We start from the raw sequence: 21,515 nt of genomic DNA on the forward strand, positions 1-21,515 counted from the left end.
AGATATTATGCAGGACACAGCAGGAAGCTATAACCAGTCAGATATCTTTCTCACTAAGATCCAATCTTGTGAGTGAATGGCAGTGTCCCTTCAATCTACCAAAAGCACATTCAGCTGTCATTCTGCACCTGCTGAGCTGGTAGCTGAATCTTTTTTTGGTGCTGTCAAGGTGGCCAGTGTACAGCTTCATGAACCATGGCTAGGCTGGGTCCCCCAGGAATGCTACTTACGTTTCAACATCACCAGTGGTAATAGACCAGCTGGGAAAGAAAGTCCCAGCTTATAGCTTTCTGAACAGTCCTGTGTTCTTAAAGATGCAAGTGTCATGCACTTTCCCTGACCAGTCCACACTGATGTCAATGTAGTATCCCTGGTGATCCATCATAACCATAGAAAAGTAGCCCTTTCTGTTTATGTACTTTGTGGTAGTCTAGTGCCAAAATAGTGATATGCATGCTGCCTATTGCTCCACTGCAGTTTGGGAACCCCATTGCTGCAAATCTATCTTGCACATTGCTGAGAGTCACAGCCCTGTGTAGCAGGAGACAATTAATGGCCCTGCATAGTTGCATGACAATGGCCCCTGTGCGGATTTTCCAATTCCAAAATGATTTCTTACTGGCCAGTAGCAATCCAGTGTTGAAAGTTTCCACAGTGTGATTGCCGCTCATTTCTCCACTGTCAGTGCGGCTCTTAGTCTTGTGTCCCTGTAGTGAAGGCAGGAGTGAGCTCAGTATACAGATCCAGGAATGTGGCCTTGTGCTTCGAAAAGTTCTGAAGCCACTGCTCGTCCTCCCAAACCTGCATTATGAGAAGCAGTGCTCCACCATCTGCAGATGCTCTGTTAACACCACCACCAACCTTGAATTGATTCTTACTATGTCCTACAGCAATCTGTCCTCCAAGAAATTGTCCTGTCCCCTGCTGATCTGGTTCTTCTTATTGCTCTGCAAACACTAGACTATCACGTGTCCTCGGCTTGCAAAACTTATGACAAGAGCACAGAGCTGTGCAGGCTTCTGTCAGAGATGGTGGATAGTGAGGAGGGCCATGCCGGTTCACAGGATTTTTTAAAAAATTGTGAAAATTATGGGATATAGACATTATGGGATCGAGACAGTGGCACACTGGGAAGTTGACCCCTTGTTCCCAGTCCATCCCTGTGCCACTCGTTTCTGCCCCACCATGCATTGTCACAACTTCCCAAAAGACAGCACACTGGACAACGACGGGTTGCACACTGGGGATATCTACTCATGGTGTACGGTACTGTGCATCAACACTAGTATTCCTGGGAGTACATGCAGCACAGACAGAAGAAGCCAAGTATGCACACGACCAAGTAATATACTAACAGTGGCAGCTTTATGCCAACGTAACTTGTCAACCAAGGTTAGTAGTTTAGACATGGCCTAAGTTACCCATGACTGTAGTTTTTCTAGATACAGTTTAGGCAAGGAGAGTGAACTAAATGAAGGATCCTGACTAGTTAAAACATTAATTTTGTTTTACAAAATAATTGATTAATATGTCTTATAACTTCCATGTTTAAAAAAAGAAAAAAAAATACTGTGGCAATGTTGTTCCCCCAAGAGATAGTATTTTTGCTTTTAATGTGCTGGGGAAGGACCTGTTGTGAAGCAATAATATATGGGGAAATGAATTACCGAGTTTGGAGGTGTGGGGGGAGGGACGCCTAAAAAGTAAATTCACAATCCTCATTCACCTGTGAGGAAAACCTCATACAAAGAGGCGACAAGGAGAATAAATAGAATAGAAGAATCAATCATCTTTGAAAATTGAACTAGTAATTTTGCAAATGAGTATTTTTTTCTTCATTTTTCAGAGTGAAAGAATTTGAGATATATACAGTGTATGCACTTAGTAAGATAATGTGTAATGGATGTTTATCACATTTAAGACTAAATTTCTGCACAATAGTCAATATTTTGTCTATGGACCAAAACTGTTTGTTTTTCACACAATTAAATACCTTATTCTATCAATAATTCTACTCTCAGAATTGAAAGCAAATACAATACTCTGTAGATTAATTTATAGCTGAGTGAATCAAACAAATTAAACACTTTCTCTGAAAAAAATATTTTCCCTCTGTCAGTGAAGGGATTAGTAAATAATTCAGAAGTTATAAAGCAGTGCAGTATAACATCTGTTAGAGAATACCTGAATCTTCTCAGTAATTATAATTAACATACATTGTTGTTACATTGATATAATACCTTTCATCCTGAAGGATCCCAAAGTGCTTTACAAACTTTGTGAACTCAACCATATATATATATTAAACAAAAATTAAAAGAAAATAAATTTGGTCAAGTATTCAGAAGTTAGGAAATACCAAAATTAAGGTTTCCTGGGTAACCTTAACAGAATTCCTATGTGATACTATGCAAATCACTTAAACCTTTTTTACAGGTGGTCACTAATTGTGTGTTCCTTATTTATGGGGACTTGAGGTGCTGGGGTCTGATTTGCAGAAGTTCTGAGCACTCACAGCTGAAGCTGAAATCAATGGCAGCTATGATTTGAATGTATAAAGTGCTATATAATGCTAAGTGCTTTGAAAAATCAGGTTCTAGGTGTTTCAATTGGGCACCCAAAAGTAGTGAATACCCTTGACCTTAATTTCTCTGTGCCTCAGTTACCCATCTGTGAAATGGGAATAACAGCACTGCCTTAATTCACCGGGTGCTATGAAAATACATTGATTAATATTTATGAAGCACTCAGGTACAATATGGATGTGCACTCTGGAAAAGCCTGTGAGGTAATGAATAATTCTGTCTTCAGAACAGGGTTTGAATAGCGTGCAGTAAAGAAGGCCTGGGGCCACACATTGAACAATGAGAAGAAAATGGTCATTGAATGGCTGGTCAATAATTGAGCACTATCTTTTCTGTGCACTGAATGAGACAGGGGTCCTATGGGGGAAAACAGTATGTGATCGTGTAATTAAAGTCTGTATAATACATGCACAAAAGGGAAGGGCCTGAATTAGTTTCACAGGCACTGTTTCACCATCACCTCTGCAGGGGTGGTGAGGAAATCTTCCTGGAAAAGACGCTGGCTGCATATTTCCTGGGGCAGCCTCTAGCCCTCTTATACTGCATGTTGCCCTCTGCATATATAGTGCTGTTGTGTTGTAAATAAAGTACAAGCTGTGCATAAGTTTATGCATGTTTGCTGTTATCAGTGGAATTATGATGCTACCTCAAGGGCTAGAAAAGACTTAATTCATCCACAAAGGTTTTTGTACATCTATAAAAATTAATGTATTCAGGCATTGCCTACAATACATCTGCAGTTATGTAATAGTATTCAAAAACAAATAGTGTCAGGCTAACACTTGCTGTTTAAAGCTTCTCTCACCTGAAAAGCACTAGCAATGTCAGTGGTGGTAACCGTGCTAATTTCAGGCTGTTCAAAATCAGCAGCCTACCTGCCCTGGCTGGCAAGCATCTCATTCAGCCAGGCAACTCTCTCACCTTGCTCTCACAAATATTATGCAACACACAGCATGCAGCAATAACTGTAAGAACAGTTTCCTTGTTGAGGTATAGCCTTGCCATCAGGCATTTCCACCTGCCCTTCAGTTTTCAAAAGGCACACTCCATTCCTTTTGCAAGTGTACAGGTGCTTAGTTAGACCTTTCCTTGCCTTTGTCCAGCTTACCATTACATGGCTTCTTGAGCCAGGGAAACAAAGGGTAGGCAGAATCAGGATTAGCACAGAAACCTTGGGCAGCCCAAGGGAAGAAAGACCTTCCTGTCAGATTATCAACAAGTCCTGAATTTCTAAAGATCCTGGCACTGTGGACTCTTGCAGACCATCCAAAGGTGACGGTAGTAAAGCAGGGCAATCTGATTGCGGGCTGCGAGACATTTTACTGATGTTGACCGTCTGCAGGCACGGTCCCCCCGCAGCTCCCAGTGGCCATGGTTTGCCGTTCCCGGCCAATGGGAGCTGCGAGAAGAGGTATGCAGCAGTGTGCCTACCACAGCAGTAAAGCATTCATGGCGATCTACGAAGGCCTGCCCTGCATAACCATTCGGTGGTTAGGTGGTGGTGTGGGGAGGGGCACAGAAAGAGGACATGTGTGCCGTCCATCACCCCAGCACAGTTAGAGAAGCCCAGCTCTGTGAATCCATCTGTTATTTCCTGTACATCGCTTAGTCTGACCTGTTTGTGCAACAGGACATGCTTTCTCGCCTTACAACTGCCCCCACTGTTGATTTCCCACTAACCTATAGCAGTCTGGGGTTGCAAGCTTCCACATGGCAAGCACCACTCGTTTCTCCACCATCAGGGCAGTGCTCATCCCGGAGTTTCTGTGCTGCAGGACAGTGGTGACCTCAGTACACAACTCCAGGGATGTGGGCTTCTGCATCTGAAAGATCTGGAGCCACTGCTGATTGTTTCAGGTTTGCATCATATTCAGTCCCACCAGTTGGGGCTTATTGGATTGGCTCAAAATTGCTGCTCCACTGCATGTAGTTGCTCCATGAATAGCTGTTATATAATAGCTCTATAGTCATTGTCACATCACCCTCTGTTGTCTGTCTGAGTGCACAGTCTGCAAGTACAAGAGGTTCGTATGGTGTCCTTATGACAGGGAAGAGAACAGAGTCTTTCTCTGTCATATCCATGTTTGCAGCAGTGAGCTCGTAAATGGCGTACGAGAGTGGTTGATTATGGAATAGGACAGAAGGAATTGTGGGCATTTGATCCCAAATCTCCACAATTCCCTCAGAAGTGTGCAGGTATCCCACAATACACTGCAACCATTTTTATTCTGAGTCAATGCTAAAGAGATTTTGTTATGATGAAATACATATTTCTTTGTACTTGGAAATAATAATGTGCCTGTTATGATGGCAGTATGAGGTTGATGGGGTCCTTAGCTGTTCAGTTAGTTGCTTTTAAGTGCTTGGGTTTTATAAATAAGGTCATAGATAGCTACATTGTTCACAGATCTAAAGGGAGTGGTCTGGGCCAATACTTTGTATTAATATACTGGTTTTTCATCTCTAGATCTCAAAACACTCGACAATGATGGGGGTGCACGATTAGCCCATTTTATAGTTGGCCTACCCAAACTAAGTACAGAGATTTGAACTAATTTGAATGAGGTATACTGTGGGTCTATTTCATCAGAGTTCTGTTCCCAGCTATGTCACAAGCTTCTTGTGTAATCTTTGGCAAGTCACCTAGGCCCTCTGTTCCACAGTAATTATTTGGTTTAATTAAAGTTTTCAGAACACATTCTCATTGTCAATGAGATTCGGAAGATAGAAGTTTTGTTGTTGTTTGAGTGGGTTGGAGCCTTATAATGATTCTATTATAACCTAAACAATGGTCAAACTATCACCTTTGGGACTAGAACCCTGGTTCTCTAACTTTAAAAATACAGAGGTCCACCAACTGAGCCAAAGAGCTCACTGGAGTTGTAATCTATATATTCTTTCTAAGCTTCAGCCACCCAATAGACAGCAACATGTCCCACATACATCAGGGTTCAGATCTTCCCTGATGTTCAGAAAGGAGAACATACCCCTTCTCACCTGCTCTGAATGCCCGTTAACTGCAAATGAGGATGTGGTCCAGAGTAATGGATACTGCTCCAAATAAATCAGTGGGATTGTGAATATGTGTGTGTGTATGTATGTGCATATATATACACCCGCATACACACATACCTCTCATTGACATCAATGTGGGCAGGACTGACCCCAAAACTATCTGCAAGAGAACTCACTAATAGCTTTGCATAACTCTAATATATTTTCTTCAAATGTAGCTAACATACATAGGTGCTGGAACTAGGGATGTGGGGGATGCTGCTGCACCCCCAGGCTTGAAGTGGTTTCCATTATATGCAGGATTTACAATTTAGTTCAGTGGCTCTCAGCACCCCTGCCAACATATAATTTTTGTCAGGAGATTTAAGCTTGACGAGGAAGTAACAAGCTATTTAGGAGCTAGGGGGAAGATAAAGAAATGTTAGAAAAAACTCAATTTCATATCAGGGTAATTGTTAAATGATTCATACAGTTTGACTTTTCTTTGTACTTTGTGGAAATGTTCTTCTTTGTCTTCAGAGTAAATATGGTAATTTTTAGTCCATGCCAATCTGGCAAGCCAAAAATATAGTGAAGGTAAAACAGAGCTTTATAATGGATCTTGGTTGCTGATTCAGAGGCTGTTTGTTACAAACACCACTCATTCTAATATCTATGTTTTCCCTAGAGCAGTAGTTTTCAACCTTTAGTCATTTGTGGACCCCAAAATTTTTTTGAATGGAGGTGAAAACCCCTTTGGAAATATTAGATATAGTCTGCAGACCCCCAGGGGTCCATGGACCACAGGTTGAAAACCACTGACCTGGAGAATTCCTGCCTAAGTACAGACCTAGTCCAATACTACTTAGCTTAGAAATTCACTAGATAACAACTTGAGGTGTTGCGACTATATATTCTTCTGTTTAAAAAATAAGTTTAAAAATGTTGAATATAAAATAATGAGGACACAGTTTGGGTTTGTTGTGAGAAATTTGGCAGTTAGCACCAGTGCTGTTAGCTTTGCAAATCTTGGCTGACGATTCAATCAAGGTTCTCTCCAGGTTGACAATTAGTATGCATCACTCATCTAGAATGTGTCCCAGCCATAGGTCCCCTGCTTAAATGTTTGGCACACATAACCTTTGCATTTTGGCAGGTGTGATGGGGTGACTACCCCACAGTCACCCTGCCGGGTTTAATGCAGGCCAGATGAGCCAATTAACCCATTAGACAGCTGATTAAGGAGGCTCAGCTGCACAGGAATAGGTGGGGCCTATAAAGCCCAGGAGCTGAATGGCTACAGGGTTGCTGGGAAAAAGCAGACACTTCTAGGAGAAAGGGAGTAATGAATGAAAAATACAGATTCCCTCTGGGATGAGGGGAGGAGACTTTGGGAACTGGTAGCCCCAGGAAGAAAAGGGGAACTGATGATAGGAAGAAGCCCAAGGATAGAGCACTGAGTCCAGAGAGAGAGCAGGCCCAGACCTCTGAGCTGAGAGTTCCTGGACTGGAACCCAGAGAAGAGAGTGAGGGGCCTGGTTTATGCTATCAGCCACTGGGTGAATGGCACTGAGGCAGTGAGCAAGAAAACTGCCTAGGACTATTGAGGTGTTAAACTCTCCTGGACAGAGACATGTCTTGAGGGCTGAACCACAAAGAGGACACTATGGTTCCTGAGGCTTTAAGAGGAGCTGCGAGTGGATAGAGTGATAGTGTGCAAACTGGATGCCGGGATGTCAGTCTTGAGCTAATTCCAAGAGTATCAGGCGGTGCCTGTCTAGTGGTGTGCCCTGTGACAGCAGGCTGTTCATCTTACTTCAATTGGACCGTCTTAATACAGATCAGCTGAGATTAAAATCAGACAGCGTGAACACTTAACATTATGGAGATTTGTATACTTAACCCCTGATTTTTCCCAGTGCTGCCCATTATTCATCACAAAGTTTGTTTTTGCACTCTTTTAGCATCCTTCACACAAATACTTCAGAGCTCTTCACTTCTGCCTGGTGTAAACTTAAAAGTTTTGATAGCAGTGTTCGGTTGGTTAGGAGGGGTTGGGGGGGGGGAAACGCATTCCTGACCAACATAGCTATGCCAGCACAAGCCCCATTGTATATGCACTTACACCATCAAAAAAGTCCTTTTGCTGATATAACTTATTTTGAACTGGTCTGAGCTATGCCAGGAAAAGAACTCTTGCTGGTATAAACTGACCTCCACTAGAAGGGTTTGTTGGTATACCTATCCCAGAAAACCCTTTCTAGTTTAGACAAGGCCTTAGAGTAAATAAAACAACAAACAGGCAGAAATAATGAAAAAGCTTAATAGCGCCTCAAAGTCTGTGGCTAAATTTTTTAATCTACTCTTTGGACTAACTGGAACAGTAGTCCAAGTGATGAGAAAGCAGGAGACAGTGTGACAGAGATTTTCCCCCCAGCTAATGCATTCTAGATAACCCTAGTGGGATTGTTTGATTTCAAGTGGTGAAGTCCAGGTCAGAACCATTTTAATCTGAAGACGCCCCCACTGTAATCGCACAGAATTTATCTGAGTTCATCAAGTCAGTGGTGGATGGGATGGTATAGGTTGCACTGACCTAGCAAGCTAATGCTTTGCCAGCAGTGGCAGCCCCTGTAGATTTCCTCATTGACCACTTGGAGAAGTGTCCTTCTTTACAAATTCAGATGGATTTTTTTTCTGTTCCCTATTAGGGCTCTGCTGTACCCATGTGGGTGAAGTAAAAGTAGAGAGATGATTCCCACAGTGCAGTTCTTTATAGGGAAAACATCGTGTGACGGGTTCGGTCACAGAGACCCCCTTGGGACTGCCACCTGATGTGCTGAAACTACCTCTGAGCCCGTTTTCCACTGCCAGCTTGGGACTTCAGAACCCTGCCTTGTTTAGCCAGACACACTAGTCTGCTGCAACACAGACCCAGGTCTGGTCCACACCCCCAAAGCTGCAGGCTTTAACTGAAAACCACTCAGCAGGTATTCCTGTCTCCAGAACCCAGACCCCAATGGGATCCAAACCCCAAATAAATCTGTCTTACTCTGCATAAAGCTTATACAGGGTAAACTCATAAATTGTCTGCCCTCTATAACACTGATAGAGAGAGATGCACAACTGTTTGCTCCCCCAGGTATTAATCAAGAACTCTGGGTTAATAAACACAAGTGATTTTATTAAGTATAAAAAGTAGGATTTAAGTGGTTTCAAGTAATAACAGACAGAACAAAGTAAGTTACCAAGCAAAATAAAACAAAACACGCAAGTCTAAGCCTAATACATTTAAGAAACTGAATACAGGTAAATCTCACCCTCAGAGATGTTCCAATAAGCTTCTTTCACAGACTAGATTCCTTAGTCTGGGCCCAATCCTTTCCCCTGATACAGTTCTTGTTAGTCCCAGTTCAGGTGGTAACTAGGGGATTTCTCATGACTGGCAGCCCCCTTGTTCTGTTCAACCCCCTTTTATAGCTTTGGCAGAAGGCAGGAATCTTTTGTCTCTCTGGGTCCCCACCCCTCCTTCTAAATGGAAAAGCACAAGTTTAAGATGGATTCCAGTACCAGGTGGCATGATCACATGTCACTGTAAGACCTTATTCTCCATTCTTTCAGGGCTGAAACTGCACATACCCAGGAAGGTTTGGGAGTAAACAGAGACATTCGCAACCAATTGTCCCAGTTAATGGGAGCCATCAAGATTCCAAGCCACCATTCATGGCCCACACTTTGCATAGTTACAATAGGACTTCAGAGTAATACTTCATATTTCTAGCTTCAGATACGAGAATGATACATTCATACAAATAGGATGAACACACTCAGTAGATTATAAGCTTTGTAACAATATCTTACAAGAGACCTTTTGCATAAAGCATATTTCAGTTACTTTATACTTACCCTCATAAGCATATTTCTGTAAAACATATGGAGTGCAATGTCACACATAGGGTATGGGTTAAGGAACTATAGACTGTAGGACTGTCTCTAGTGTATGCAATGTTTGGTGTGTACAGTATTTTTGAAGTGTATTTTCTTTTGGTGTTGTGAAGAGCAATAAAGGAAGAAAAAGCACTCTATATAGGACTTTAAAATTCTCTCGGCATCATTGTGATATCTTAGAAATCCTTTGTCTTGTTACTTTTGTTCCCTTACATAGGCAAAAGAAGGCAGACTAGTGCTCAATTCAGAAAAACCCACACAGGGTGCAAAAAGGACTTGTTTAATAGGCTAAACAAAGCAGTGAGGCAACACAAGTTTCAGCTTGACATGGATGTAGTTAATATAAGGGAGCCATCTATTTTATACCACCTTACACATCACTTTGGATCACAGATTTATCTCTTAAAAATAAGGGTCACTATAAATAATTATGGACATATTTAGAACATGATCAAATTCAAAGCAACACTAAGACCCTGATCATCCATGTTTGTTTTTTTCCCAGGAGTGAGTGGTCTAGACCCATGAATGTGAAAACAAGTGAAGCACCATCTTGGTTTGAAACATTTCAAACTCTTCTGAACTTGAGCTGTAATGACATCACTAAAATCTCCACCAAAAGTAACAGTGAAACACATCCTGCATTTGCTCCAGATGCAACAACCAATGGAGACCCAGACAAGGAGTGTTTCAGATTAGATGGGCAAGGTTCAAACCATGAATGAGAAGATCTCCTTGTTGACAGCTGTTCCTTGGGCAGCAGCCATTTTGTCAATTACCTTCTCTTGCTGAAAGGTTACAGATAAAGCAATAGTTGGAAAGATCAACCTTTTTTTTTTAGTATCGATGTCACTGCTTCTAAAGAAAGGGATTGGTTAACAACCTAAAAGCATCATCAGCCTTATGTTTGTGTGGACTCTGTCCAAAAAACCTGCTCAGCTTGTAAAGTGAACTCAGGGGAGACTGCCAGGAATGGCAGACCTTCTGGAAGAAAATTGGGCTTCTAATGTTTTGGGGGTTTTCTTTGTTCTTGAAGATATTACTAAAAATCCACAGGATTCTGTGAACATATCAGTACTAACATATATATCAGTGCACTTCTTAGCATACAAAAGCAATCATTACCTGCGTTTGGCTAGAATATTAGCCAAACTTTAGCCCTTCTCAACACATGGAATGTCCTACCAGTGAATGTTACATGATGGGCTCTACTTGTCCAGTAGGAGTAGCCAATAAACCAAAATATTCCTCTCCTTTCTTGGGTATAAATGCTCTCCTTTCCAGTGGAATAAATCCTTTCTCCCTATGCACCAGCGCAACAGGCAGTGTCCAATCTTTTACCCTACACTCCCATGACTACTTTTCTCTTTCTCCTTTTCTACATATCAGCCATGTCATGTGTAGTGTAAAAAAACCAGCTGTTTTGGCTTTCTAGTCACTTATTAACCCTTGCTTCCATACTCCTGCAGACAGAGCAGAGATAATGAGGCAGTGGATGATAGCTCGACCCAAGTAGACACAGCCAAACTATCGGAGCACCTTCCTGGACAAAGATGTGGAGTACCCCAAACACCACCACAGTGACTAGATCAACAAATGAGGTAAGACGGAGGTGCACATAAGAGTAAAACTTGTTTTTTAAAAATAGGAAGAGAGAAATCAACACTTTCTGGCAGGGGTTGAAAAAGATTATATAGACTAGGTGGGTCAGTGAGAAGGCTGACACAGGGCAGAGTGCAGTGATTTAAGACTCTGCGGGGTAGGGCATATGGATGGAGATGTAGCCAATTATTTTAGTTCATTTCTTGTGTTATAATTAAATGTTATGCCATATATAATCATGTATGTTGCAGAATTATAGAAGTATAAGATTGATCAGTATGTAGAAGGAATAATCGTGTATTAGATATCTAAGTAAGTAGGGCTGAAACACAATGCCTGCAAGATTTTAGCTTAGCAATTTTGGGCCTTGGAGTTAAGAAATGCTGATATTAGCAAGTGACCAAAGACTAACCAGATTATGGGAAAAGATGTACCAATGGGAGATACTGCAAAAAATTAACAGTAAGTAATTTTTTGCTTATAAGATAAAAATGTGGGTATAACTGGGTATAACACATGCCCTAGCCGCAGGGTGCAGGATGTATGTAAATACTAGTGAGGTATAGTCATAATTGCGTTATAAAAAGAGGGTGCCTAAATTAGGAAAATTGAGCTCCCTATGGGAAACTCCAGCAGGAACCATCCCTCTACTGATGATCAATCCATGAGACCCATCAGTCCCTAATGCTGCTGTTAAGGATGTGAGTATAACCATATTTGTAACTTGTGCATAGGTCTTTATAGAATTTGAATATGCTTAGATATTTGTAACTTTAATAAAACTTCTAAAACAGACTAGATCTTGTACTTTTAAATGTTTGTGTGGTCACTACCTTTGGTCTTTACGTGTTCTGAGAGACTATAAATCTGAAGCATGTAAGAGAGGTGACTTTCACTCTGTTAAGCTTGAAACTGTAGCCACCAGAGCTGAACCCACGGTGGTGTAATACCACATTACAAAATTCACTTTAAATAAATAAAAGGCTACAGAGAAATCCTACTGTTGCCCCGAGGCAGCTGAAGGGAGGGGGACCCAGAATGTTGCCAAAAGGTGAAAGCCACAAATAGACACTGAATTGTATTTTTGGAGAGAATAAGGAGCCAGTTGCAGGATATATAGAGTAGGGAATTTGTGGTCATACTTGTGTATTCATGACTGAATTGATTTTTCAAAGCAAATAAAAGAAATACTTAATATTTAGCTGTGGAACTAGAAAGCCTCCATCTTGCCCTTTGTTTCCATCTGTTGGGAGCCAGAAAGATTTTCAACTCGTTATCAATATTTTCCCACCTTCCTGTGCACAGGACAAGTGTCCTTGAAAGGACTATAGTTTTGAATTTGCTGATTGTCATGTAGACAAGGACATTTTCCAAATAAAAAGCACACAATCCATTTGTAAATCTTCTTGAATATATGAAAGTATAATCAGGCTGACTCAGACAGCTGAGCTATGGCATACCTCATTTGAATTCAGTCTTCCCCCAGGCCTTGTCTATAGGAAATATGCATACATTGTACTGTAAGTAGGAAACATGAATTATAACAATACTCATCTCTGGAGTTCTGAATTTATTTTAGTTTCAAATGTGTCTGAGCATTTACCTTTTTCATATCCTGGATGTAATTCTAAGAACTCTTATAAAGCCTTTTCTTGTAGCCATACTCTCAAGCACCTGAAGCACCACAACCTTCCTTTGCCTCCGTTATTCCTCACTCCAGCTCTTTCATGGTACTTTCTGCAGCAAGCAATATCTTCACTGATTTAGTACCTCAGCCATGCTCCTGCATCTGTTACTCATGTGAGTAGTTCTTACATTGAATAGCCCTATTGATTTCCAGAGGGCTACGCACATGAGTAAGGTTTGCAGGTCTTATCTTACAAAATGATTCTGTGATGAGCAATCTTTAAGTAAATAAACAGTTGTTTGCTGGATCCTGTGCAACACTCTTATTATATACATATTGAACTGCCAGTTCTCTTTTGGATTTTCAACATTCTTTCATAGTTTATATGGATCCATGTAAACAGTGACTGTCTAGCATCTCTGCAAGCATTGTTCGTGGCTGGCAGTATAACATTATCCATCAGTCAGTTTCTTCCTCCTTTCCAACAATATGCATTTGAAAATTCTATATGAAACTTCTTGTTGCAGGCACTATTTTCTCTTACCAATGTTAGCGTCTCCAAAATTCATTTCCACAGAATAATATTTTACCTTTTTGTAGCATATTTCATCCTAAAGGATCCAACAATCAATGGACTAGACCATTAGATTGCAATCTGACCCAGGGTGAGTTGTTTCACTGCCTTAGAGCAGACTGTTTTCTTTCTCTCTGATTTTTGGCTCTTGTATGTTACCAGTCTGACTTCAAAGAAATAAAGTTGTTGCATTGCAACCTTCCACAAAGAGTATTTGTTCTTATCTAACTTTTCTCCGTGGACGTTGTGAACATAACACAGAGTAAGGGGCAGAGAGTTGTTCCACTGAGCCTGGAAAACGCTGGGCAATAAGTCTCCCTCTTGTTTTTCCCACTGCTCCAAGGGAGAGAGTAAACTACCACAAGTGCATACCCAAGACAGCATACGCTGCCTGATGTACCAGGCTCCACCCAGTCCCCATCCCACTCTTCTGCATTAAGAACATAAGAAAGGCCATACTGGATCAGACCAAGGGTCCATCCAGCCCAGTATCCTGTCTACAGACAGTGGCCAATGCCAGGTGTCCCAGAGGGAGTGAACCTAACAGGTAATAATCTAGTGATGTCCATCCTGCCATCCATCTCCACCCTCTGACAAACAGAGGCTAAGGACACCATTCCTTACCCATCCTGGCTAACAGCCATTAATGGGCTTAACCTCCATGAATTTATCCAGTTCTCTTTTAAATCCTGTTATAGTCCTAGCCTTCACAACCTCTTCAGGAAAGGAGTTCCACAAGTTGACTGTGTGCTGTATGAAGAACTTCCTTTTATTTGTTTTAAACCTGCTACTCATTAATTTCATTTGGTGGCCCCGAGTTCTTATATTATGGGAACAAGCAAATAACTTTTCCTTATTCACTTTCTCTACACCACTCATGATTTTATATACCTCTATCATCTCCCCCCCTTAGTCTCCTCTTTTCCAAGCTGAAAAGTCTTAGCCTCTTTAATCTTTAATGGTTTAATAGTTATTTTTTCCAATGTGCATTACTTTACATTTATCCACATTAAATTTCATTTGCCATTTTGTTGCCCAATCACTTAGTTTTGTGAGATCTTTTTGAAGTTCTTCACAGTCTGCTTTGGTCTTAACTATCTTGAGCAGTTTAGCTGATTATTATAGCTGATCAAAAAACAGGAAAAATTTCATTAACATTTTCAGTTTCATGGTTTTCCATTTTGCAGGATTCAAAATGGACATATTGACTGTTTTTACTAAAGTTTCCATGATACTTTTTTAACAAAACATTTACCATAATTTGTATTGAGATAGTTTGAAAATCTTCCTTACTGAAAATCCAGCTGTTAGTTAAAATGAATTGTTTACAAAGGCCCACTTTTTTAAATAAAAATTTCAGTTAAAAATGTATCATGGACATTCTTCCAAAAAAGTGGAACATTTTAACCTCAAATTGAGAGAGCTTTCTATTATGAAAAAAGGCCATTTCCTGAGGAGCGGGGGAGGGATGATCTCTTCATGCAATATGCGTGGTTGAATTTTGTGGACTGCACAAAATATTACCCAAGCCATTTCTGCCCACCATCTAACCCTGACATGCTTGTGTCACAGATAGGAGCTGGATGAACTTCAGTGAGTTTTTCCTTTGGGTGGATGAGCTCATTGTAGCTGAGACTGGGTGGAGAGGTCTGTAATCTTTTAACTAAGCCTTCTGGCCCCTTCAGCCATTTCATTTCTACCTGCCCCCTGATGCTACACTCATCTTTACCGCTGCCACCACAGTTCATTTGTCTGGGATTTTATCCTTCAGGCCATCCCTGATGCCGCATAACAGTTCTGGGAGGGGAATTTTATCCAGTTTGCCAGGGTAAATCTGAAACCTTACCACAAGTTCCACGGGCACTTTAACTGCCATACAAAGCTGTAAAACTTTGGTTTGTAAGGTTTCCTGTGATACAGTATATATTACCACTTGTAAAACATGTAGTCTTTTCTCTAATTGTCATTGTTTGATGAAATTTTACCAGGCATAATTGACTTGTAAAAATGAAATTAAAGAAAAGGAGCTCTGTGATATTTGATAGGGAAATCACAGCAGGGAGTGAGAAGGGGAAGAATAACTTTTCCTAAAAAGAAAAGTAACAAAATTTGGGGGGCAAAATGGTTTTAGTGCCCTTGAAAGATGCTGGTAGATGACTTTGAAGACTGATGTTCTGACTCAGGTAGAGCAGGGATTTGAACTTGGGTCTTCCACAGACTACTTCAGTGCCCTGACCAGCAGACTCTTGGCTATTCTGAGGCAGTATGTGCTTGTTCTCACTTGCAGTCTTGTTTTCATACACAAATTTCAAAAAGTCTCAGGTTTGTCCCAGTGTGGAACAGGAAAAATTTTGAAATCTCAAATTTTCATCAGATGGGGAAATCATTTCCCATTCAGTTCAGCAAGAAACATGACGTTGATGCTGGTGCCAAAAAGCAAAAGTCATTCCACCATTTTGCAAAGTTCTCTGTCAGTTTTGCTCTCTAACAGGAAGAGAATGCTGCTTATGTCCAATATAGCATGTGCATGACAAAAGGTTTGACACAGTCATTATCTATGAGAACACTGACTCACTTATTTCTGCCAATTACTGTATTCCTAAGAATAACCTTTTCTAATTGCTGGTGATGACTCAGTCAAAATGCAAAAGATTAGGGTGTTTACATCGTGTTGCCTCATAAAATGTGCTTAGTCATTCTTCTAGAAAATATCACCTATTATGGCTGGATCTTTCCACTGGCATTAACTCTGTTAATATCAACCAGAAAGAAATTCTGTCATTGTGTCTTTGCTTTACTCAGTTTGTAACCACTGTGAGCCATAATTTGAACAGACTTAACCTGGGTTATGTACTGTATAAATATGAAGAATTCTTGGTAAAATTGAAGAATGCCCTGTCCTACAGAGGCCCCTCTTGCAATGGAATCAAAAGGGGTGGCAGGATTTGGGATGGCCATGGGAGTGGTGAACACCCCCTGTATAGCACAGAATGCAACTCTGCAAGAGCTTTTTACTTTATCAGTTGTTGGGAGGCTTGGAGATAGGATAGGGCTGAGCAGAAAAGGTCATAACACAGATCCTCTAATCCATCTCTTCCCACACCACAGAGACTGCTCCAGCTATGTAGTGGACATGCAGTGATTCCATTGCCTCTCCACAAGGGGCAAGAGAAAAAGGGTTTTAACACAATTAAAGGGGTGTGTGTATATATGTCATATTCTGAGGTGCAATCCAAACCAGTGAGGGATTGTGTCACTGCTATCCCTGTAATCATGAGCTCCTTACAATGCTTTGCTGCTGTAGATCCCACCTGGGTTGCTCAAAAACTAGCCAGCTAACATGCAGGTCACATCCTGTATATCTATGTGCTAGACAGCCCAGTTCAGAGACTCCAGCAGCCTGGCTGCAACCCCACCTCCCATCTCTGGCTTCCAGTAGCCTTGGTTACCACTTGGAGGGTGACCCCCAATGACCTCCAACACACTCCCAGGCCTGACTTTTCCCAAACCGTGTGTTCCACAATGTCCAGCCCTCTCCTTGATAGCTCAGAGATATAATATGGTGTGTGTTTTCCTCTAAAGACACAAAAACACATCATGGCTTATTAACTGAAGTGGTGGTAAATATACCCTGCCCCTTTAAACACAACACTCAGTTGATTTATGATAAAAATGAAATAAATTTAACAAAACAGACATAGCATTAAGTGAGGTCACATATAAGGAATTAAGATAGAAAGAGTTATAAGTAAAATAAAACAAAATATGCTTCTAAAAGTCTAAAACTTAATCTAGCAGGCTACAGGCTTTTTTTCAAAATGGCTTCTCACCTGTCCTTCTGCCTAGCCATGGCTGACTTTCCTTCAGCCAGGACCTTCCACAAAAGTTCAAGATGCTGGCTTCCCTATTCTTTTTTGGTGAAAACTCTTTGCCTAAGCATGTTTCTCACCTTTATTCAGTTCTGGTCCCTTGTCTTCCTAGTGATGGATGCCAAAGATGGCTTCTGCCCTTGCTTATATCTTCCAAAGCAGTGAACTTTGTTTCAAGAGGCAGGATGACCTTTTGCTGTTCTTCCCCCTCCTGTGGCCTTCCCATCCCCCATATAATTTCTGTATATAGGACTTCTGTTGTTTTATTCCACCATGCTTAATTGAAATAGGAGACAGGTAGATAGCTGTGACATTCCCTCTTGTACAGCCTAATATAAGTATCTATAATTCTTTATATAAAGGGTTAAGTTAATGCATACATTTCACAATGATATTAATTCAGTGTGTCACTAGCTTACAGAAAAGATATGTCTATACACTTTAATATAGTAATATTGTATACACTCAGTTTTTTCAATTGCTTATCATTTGAGGTTCAGCCAGTCTGTCTTTATAGACCGTAAACCTTTGAAAAGGATTCTTCTGAAAAGTAAAGCCCAGACCAAGCTTCTCTCTCCTGCTGTATGTAAATGCCATGCTGTCTTTTCCCCTACTTGTTAGTGAGGTTTGCCTCTACCTCTTGTTAGCTTGATATGTCTGTTTACTGCTTATATGTAAGTTGAGATAAACACACACGTTCCTTTGTTTAGGATGGAACTGTTTAACCACTCCCTCGACATACCTGGTTTATACACACTTTAGTTATAATTCCAGTATATATTTATAACTCTTAATATCCATCATATACATAGATCAGACAAGAATATTAATAATCAGTGAGTTATTAGTTGTCAAATGAGACCTCACAAGGCATATTTTGTACAAAGATTATTACAATAGTGTGTATAGGGGTGGGTCTTAGTGTCACAATATTTTACCCTAATTCCTACCACTCTGTGGTGGTGGGCCAGGCAGGTTTTCTTTCTTCAGAGTATCCCACAGAGTGTGTCACTGTGTCAGTCCCTTGTCCATGAAGAGCAATTTGAGAATTGCTTCCTCTCTCTCTAGAGTGTGATGTTTTAACTCTTTAGTGTCCTTTTAATCTTTTGGTTTCCAGCATTGACAAAACAAGTCCTTGTAACTGCTGGAGCCTGGAGGTGACATCTTCCCAGCTAACAGCTTGGGCCTTGTCTTAATGACCCCCCCCCCCAACACGTTTACTGGGAGGTTGTTAATCTAGAGCTACTGCGTTGCCATTCTGTTAGCTTCCTCACAGCCCTGTTTCTAGACTAAACCACTGTATGCATATGGCAAACATTCCAAAAATTCAAAATACAGCAACTAACCCATAACCAGGCCACATATAGAATTCATAAGTTAGTGAGGAACAGACCAATGTCCTTCACAGCATATACAAACTTCAAGATTATGGACTGCTCCAGTTACTCTGTAATATATAGTTGAGTGCAAAGGAAGAAAAGCAGATCAAAAGTTCCACCATATTTTTGTTACGCACTATCGAAAGACCAGGTGCTGTTCCTAGTATATTATTAATGTCATTCCATCCACTTAAGAAACTGCACCCCCATAAACTGCTGAAAAGCTTACACTTTTGTAACAAAATTGGTAAAGACTGAAAATAGCAAATTCATAGAATCATAAACTTTAAGGTCAGAAGGGACCATTATGATCGTCTAGTCTGACCTCCTGCACAACGCAGGCCACAGAATCTCACCCACCCACTCCTGTAACAAACCCCTAACCTATGTCTGAGCTATCGATGTCCTTAAATCATGGTTTAAAGACTTCGAGATGCAGAGAATCCTCCAGCAAGTGATCTGTGCCCCACACTGCATAGGAAGGCCAAAAACCCCATGGTCTCTGCCAATCTGCCCCAGAGGAAAATTCATTCCTGACCCCAATTATGGCAATCAGCTAAACCCTGAGCATGTGGGCAAGACTCACCAGCCAGATACCCAGGAAAGAATTCTCTGTAGTAACTCAGATCCCACCCCATTTAACATCCCATCACAGGCTATTGGGCATATTTACCGCAAATAGTCAAAGATCAATTAATTCCCAAAACTAGGCTATCCGATCATACCATCCCCTCCAAAAACTTATCAAGTTTAGTCTTGAAGTCAGATGTGTCTTTTGCTCCCACTGCTCCCCTTGGAAGGCTATTCCAGAACTTCACTCCTCTGATGGTTAGAAACCTTCATCCAATTTCAAGTCTAAACTTCCCAATGACCAGATTTGTTCTTGTGTCCACATTGGTACTGAGCTTAAAGAATTCCTCTCCCTCCGTGGTATTTATCCCTCTGATATATTTATAGAGAGCAATCATATCTCCCCTCAGCCTTCTTTAGCTTAGGCTAAACAAGCCAAGTTCTTTGAGTCTCCTTTCATAAGACAGGTTTTCCATTCCTCGGATCATCCTAGTAGCCCTTCTCTGAACCTGTTCCAGTTTGAATTCATCCTTCTTAAACATGGGAGACTAGAACTGCACACAGTATTCCAGATGAGATCTCACCAGTGCCTTGTATAACAGTACTAACACCTCCTTATCTCTACTGGAAATACCTCGCCTGATGCATCCCAAGACCGCATTAGCTTTTTTCACGGCCAAATCACATTGGCGACTCATAGTCATCCTGTGATCAACCAATATTCCGAGGTCCTTCTCCTTCTCTGTTACTTCCAAGTGATGTGTTCCCAGCTTATAACAAAAATTCTTGTTATTAATCCCTAAATGCATGACCTTGCACTTTTCACTATTAAATTTCATCCTATTACTATTACTCCAGTTTACAAGGTCATCCAGATCTTCCTGTATGATTTCCTGGTCCTTCTCTGTATTGGCAATACCTCCCAGCTTTGTGTCATCCACAAACTTTATTAGCACATTCCCACTTTTTGTGCCAAGGTCAGTAATAGAAAGATTAAATAAGATTGGTCCCAAAACCGATCCCTGAGGAACTCCACTAGTAACCTCTCTCCAGCCTGACAGTTCACCTTTCAGTATGACTCATTGTAGTCTCCCCTTTAACCAATTCCTTGTCCACCTTTCAATTTTCATATTGATCCCCATCTTTTCCAATTTAGCTAATAATTCCCCATGTGGAACTGTATCAAAAGCCTTGCTGAAATTGAGGTAAATTAGATCCACTGCGTTTCCTTTCTCTAAAATTCACTGAAAGAGGTCAGACTTGAGATTCCTCATCAGACCATAGGAAAGGTTGAAAGCCACTGCAGGCTTCCCAAGCCTTGTCTACACTAGGGTTTTTGGCAGAAATTTCCCACCAGTGCAAACTTCACCAGTGTCTTAGGGCTCCCATGTCTTAGGTCTCCCACTATTGCTCCCATCAGTGGAGGATCATCATTGGTAGCAACCATGGGAAACGTTTACCTAAAATATACCTTAGTGTAGACACAGCCCTACTGTCCTGAAGGGTTGGGCTCAAGACTCAGGTTTTTAAGGTACTTGAGTAGGGTACACAAATAATCATTAGCACACTTCTTCACCTGTGATCTCAAAGGCAGAAGAAGTTGCAAATGGATTAATTTGGCCTGGTGTCTCAGTTAATAGCTGGCCACATATTGTAGCTACCCTTGAACATCTTTTGTTAGTTTAAGGAACCTCGTTCTTGTTTACGAGCAAAAAAGGCTGCCGAAACACTTCATTAGCTGAAACCATAATTATCATTTTCTTACCTTTGACGAATATAAGTATGTTTCTGCTGAAAGATTAGGGTCGCAGTGCCGATGTATTTACAATTAAAATACAGTGAGTGGGCTAACGGCTGCTTTCCACTTGCCACATATGGAGGCATTTAAGGCCAAGATTTTCAAAAATAGAAGTCTGAAGTTAGGCTGCTGTGACAGGAGGGATTCCTTTGCTACCCCTTTAGGACAGCTTTTTCTCTGCCTCAGCAGTGCAAAGCAGCCAAACCAGAATCAAGCCCCTTGCTTCAAAAAATAATGTGAATAGACTTAGATTTATATGAATTACTTTTCAGTCTCTGCGCAGAAGAAAATTATATTTTCCTGTCTGGGAAGCTAACATATTCATGTGGGAAAGAGAGATTCTCTTATTTCATATTCTTCAATAAAATCATGCTAAAACTTCCCTGGCAGTATAACATCTCCCCTCCAGGCATGACAGGGGTTTCCCAAGTAACCTTGCAATTTCATTAATTAACCATACAAAAACAAAGGAATTGGTCAGGGGAGGAGGCAAGCGCAGCCTCTGCTGGGTTGAACAGCCTTTTCTGCAATAACTTATCCCACAGTTGCTTTGGGAACAGATGTAAGGA

General features: G+C 41.0%; 1 long non-coding RNA gene across 1 annotated transcript in view; it reads left to right on the forward strand.

Moving 5' to 3' along the window:
- Positions 1-21,515, forward strand: part of LOC119567694 — a 50,064-nt gene that overhangs the window by 20,525 nt on the left and 8,024 nt on the right. Inside the window, exon 3 of the long non-coding RNA XR_006287837.1 lies at positions 10,997-11,128. This is a non-coding gene — a long non-coding RNA (uncharacterized LOC119567694). The remainder of the gene's footprint in view (positions 1-10,996; positions 11,129-21,515) is intronic.

The sequence above is a fragment of the Chelonia mydas genome, chromosome 1 (assembly GCF_015237465.2).
Source record: "Chelonia mydas isolate rCheMyd1 chromosome 1, rCheMyd1.pri.v2, whole genome shotgun sequence".
NCBI lineage: Eukaryota > Metazoa > Chordata > Testudines > Cheloniidae > Chelonia > Chelonia mydas.